Here is a 4,951-nt window from a genome sequence, read left to right as displayed (position 1 = left end):
TTGTACGCCGCACTCAGCAATATTCCAGCTATATGTTGGCGGTCTGTAAATAATCGAGTCTGGACCAGACAATCCAGTGATTGACATCATGAGCATCTTTCTACGCAATTGGGAGCCTGACCACACGATCCCGTTAGTCGCCAATTACAACAAGCGTCTTTTGCTGAAGACCTATTCTACCTGTTCTACAGTTCTTGTTTCTCGGCTTCTAGCTTTTAGAAGGTATACCGTTTGAGATTTTCCTCAATGTTGTATTTCAATATCACAGGCAAGGACAGGTAAACGTTAGTGTTAAGCTTCAGTCAAGAAATTATTGGCAGTTATAATTCCATCAGTAAGAATCAAATAAGTTTACTACTGCTGTGTGGTTATTGCGAAGAAGTTTTAACTAGTGGTTGGCCATGTTGATGTTGGTAGTTTGTTTTTGTTTGTTTTGTGAGTCTGTGTATGCACGTCCGATATTCACCATATTAAGCTTCACCCTCCAACGCCTCTGACAAACATTTCGACCAATCTGTAAGTAATTTTTATAAGCACCCAGCACAGAGCTCGGAAACTGACATGACAGTTGATATGTTGCAGATTTTTTGCAGAAAACATAGAAATGTGAAAATGTTTTCATTTGACCAATGTTTTCAACTATGTTTGAACTCTCTGACTCATCTATAGTTTTAATGAGTGTCCCTTTTGTCAACTTTCTAAGTACCCTTGGCACCCTCAGCGCTCAAGGCCAATACAGTATATCCATTGCACGGTAATGCCTCACTCAATACAACATAGTGCCTGACTAGTATGTTTTGTCCTGTGAAATTCATTTCTTGAATGTTTAATAAATAAACAACTGGAAATGAAATTGTAAACATACAGGACTAAACTAGGATGATTTGTACTTTGTTGTTATATCTGAAAGCATGAAATCAGATTCATATGTTAATAATCTGTGATTTCAATTTGAAAGAGCTGAACCTGGAAAATGTGAATGTTGAATGAACTACTAGAATTTCTTTTCTGTTGAAAAGGACAAAGGTCTCAATTTAGTCTGTGATTTGCATGTACCGTAGGTCAATGTTTCTGTGTGGTCCATGTCACATTCACTTCTTGTGGTGGCATGGTACAAGTTGAATTTGTTTTGCTTATATATTTTTTTATATAAAAAAAGTCTTCTGTCAGATTTTATAAAATATACAATAACTGCGCCCTGCCCGACTGTAGCTGTGACAGGTACTTCAGCACTGGTTGGATGTAGACTCCTGTCCTACGCGAGTACAAACCAGGAGAGGTAACTCATATCTTCACTTCTCCAACACAGGTCAGGGATTCATGTCCTATGTGAAGTACTTCAGTACCCAAGCTCAACACTGCCATAGCCCACTTCATGAAACTCTTTACTATACCAGGAGGGCAATGAAGGTGTCGCACGCTGTGAAGGAACTTGTTAAGAACTCGACCAAGGGAGATAACTCACATCTTCACTTTTCTAACAGTCAGGTTTAGAGGGACTCATGTCCAACATGAAGGACTTCAGTACCTAAGCTCCTCACATTGATAGCCTGTTCACAGAGCTCTCTATACCAGGAGGGCAGTGAAGGTGTGACACGCTGTGAAGGAACTTGTTGAGAACCCGACCAGGGGAAATAACTCACATCTTCACTTCTCCAACAGTCAGGTTAAGAGGGACTCATGTCCAACATGAAGGACTTCAGTACCTAAGCTCCTCACATTGATAGCCTGTTCACAGAGCTCTCTATACCAGGAGGGCAATGAAGGTGTGACAGGCTGTGAAGGAACTTGTTGAGAACCCGACCAGGGGAGATAACTCACATCTTCACTTCTCCAACAGTCAGGTTTAGAGGGACTCATGTCCAACATGAAGGACTTCAGTACCTAAGCTCCTCACATTGATAGCCTGTTCACAGAGCTCTCTATACCAGGAGGGCATTGAAGGTGTGACAGGCTGTGAAGGAACTTGTTGAGAACCTGACCAGGGGAGATAGCTCACATCTTCACTTCTCCAACAGTCAGGTTTAGAGGGATTCATGTCCAACATGAAGGACTTCAGTACCTAAGCTCCTCACATTGATAGCCTGTTCACAGAGCTCTCTATACCAGGAGGGCAGTGAAGGTGTGACAGGCTGTGAAGGAACTTGTTGAGAACCCGACCAGGGGAGATAGCTCACATCTTCACTTCTCCAACATGAAGGACTTCAGTACCTAAGCTCCTCACATTGATAGCCTGTTCACAGAGCTCTCTATACCAGGAGGGCAATGAAGGCATCACACGCTGTGAAGGAACTTGAGAACCCGACCAGGGGAGATAACTGACACCTTTGCTTCAAATACTCAAGTCCATTTATTTCTACCCGTCAGGACCTTGGCTTGACTACATTATTATTTGTCAATGATTTTTATCACTATGGTGACAAAATAAAGAATTGATGTTATTAGAGATTTCAGGCATTAGCTTTCGTCTGCAGTGGATCTGCAGATTTCCAAGGATATATGAAGTCTTGATGTCTTGTTTAGTGACACTAGTATTAGGAACTTATATTTTTATCAGTTTACAAGATTATTTTTCTCAAAACCTCTAGTCAGTGGCAGAAAGTCAAAATCAAATTATACACATCAAATAATTTTTTTCAGAAGATCGGTTCAGTTGGACAACCAAGAAAATTGTGTCATTTTCATATTTTTCATCTCATTTTAGTGCTACAGGGTTTACATGAGAACAAAGTCACATTGCCTGGAGTACTAGAGATGCTATGAATCATATCCAATGCGGCTTCCTGTCATGTTTGAGCCAATATTTACAGGTCATTAAGCATGTATCACTTGTCTTGATCCAACAGAAACGATTTGCGATTATATTTTCCGTCAGAGGAGTTATCAAATGAAACTTATTTCTTTCAACATTCCTGATTTTTGTGTTTGCCAGACCCGTAAACAAGTAATATAAGCAAATATTGTTTTGAGTCAACAATATGACAATGTGAGCAACCATCCATGTCTTCATGTACAACACACAATGTGAGGTCACACAATGAAATAACCTTGACCCTGTTACACAAAGCAATCTTAGTCCCAGGACTCTACAAATGTCAAGTCTGTATGATCGTCTTAGCGCCAAGACTATAAGTCTGAAGGTGTTGCAGCTGTTGTGAAGCGAGTTAGTCCTATAAGTATCTTTCTTTTTTGTTCTTTAACGCCGCACTCAGCAATATTCCAGCTTCATGACGGCAGTCTGTCAGACAATCTAGTGATGGATATCATGAGCATCTATCCAGCAATTGGGATCGGTGACATGCATCAACCAAGTCAGCGAGCCTGACCACCCAATCCCATTAGTTGCTGTTTACAACAAGCATAGTCTACAAGTATCTGAAATCCATGTTCAAGTATGTTATGGTTATCGATCAAAGACTGTTTAAGCTATTGAAGACAGTCTATGGAAGTTGTGAAGCTAAGATTGCTTTGTGGAATGTGGCCCTGAGCCTATTTCAGTCTTCCAAGCTAAGTCACAAAACCAGTGGGGAAACAGATCATGACCTCATTTTAGTCAGCTTTTTAGAAGCCTGTTCCACCCTGATTGTAAGAACCTTGTATATTGATTACAAGTTCATTCCAACCAGGATATATGCTAATGTGTTCATATTTAATTCGTGTTTGTGCCAAATTGATTACTTGCTCATTGACCAATACTTGAAATGTTTTTATCGTCAGTATTGCTTCTTGCTTACCCATGCATGACAAAGTGTTTTACTTTTTTACACTGTCAGCAATAAAGAAATCTAAACTGGCTTTCCTGCTGTTGATCTTGTTTCTTGTGTTTACACATTCATACATTTATAGTGAGGAGGCTCATCATGTTCTAGATTATTGCACTTCTTCCTGAAACCCTTGGTGGCCAAGTGCTAGATTGCTGAAAGTGTGCTGGCGAATGGGTGCTTCAGAGTGTGGGTTTCAATCCGCAAAAGGACTCAGCCCCAAAAAGTACAGGAAAGTGTTATCCCAAATTTTAAATTAGTTACATTTGACTACTTTCTTGCACTTCTATAGCACCGTGTATGTGGCTGCTTGTGCTAGTCCAGGCTTGTGCCTGTTATATATACTGTTAGCCCAAGATACCAAAGCGCTGTTTAACATGAATACCTCACTCAGACATTGTATACCAACTCCAAGCCTACCAGTCCTTGGTTTATTCCCTTAATGCCAAGGGTCAGGCAGGGAAACAGCAAGTATGATCTCAAAACATTTTGGCATTCCATGCCAGGGGTTGAACCACCAACCTCCCCTCTCCTTACAGATGCTCTCTCAACTACACCAAGGGAGTGGTCCCAAACATTTGAGTGAGTTGGCTTTGATGACAGTTTAAGAAAAGCCAAGAGGTAAAAATAACATGGCTCTGACAACACAGTGATCATGATCATGGTAAATTTGGGAATCAAACTTGATCCTGGTACAGCCAAGTGACTTGACTCTGCACAGCGCGTCATTACAAAGAACTTCCCTGATTATACCTTCTCTCTTCAGTTCTCCTCACAACCTTTGCATGTATCCATACAACTCTGATTTTTGCTTGCAACATTTGGACTACAAACCACAAAACTGACAAGAGTTTGCCACAAACGTGGCTATATCCCCTGCCCCTGTTGCAGAATTTATGACATAATTAAATCTAAACAAACCCTAACCTTTTTTAACCGAGATGGAACTTGGAAATTTTTAAAAAAAGAAGAGTTTGGAACCTAAATCCATCTTGTTGCCATGGAAAAACGTAAAAAAAATAAAAATTTCTAAATAGCAAAAGGCACCAGTTCAGCATGTACCCGACAGACCTGCAAAGATTGATGAAAAAATATTGAACGGTTTCTGACTTATGCTCCGGAAACGAAACGTGGCGGACAGACAGAGCCCGTTTCTATATCCCCTGCCAACTTTTTTGGGCAGGGATAAA

The sequence above is a fragment of the Haliotis rufescens genome, unplaced genomic scaffold (genome assembly GCF_023055435.1).
Source record: "Haliotis rufescens isolate VD_foot unplaced genomic scaffold, xgHalRufe1.0.p SCAF_15, whole genome shotgun sequence".
NCBI classification, from domain to species: domain Eukaryota; kingdom Metazoa; phylum Mollusca; class Gastropoda; order Lepetellida; family Haliotidae; genus Haliotis; species Haliotis rufescens.
The sequence above is the reverse complement of the archived record's forward strand: the minus strand, read 5'-3'. Positions refer to the sequence as shown.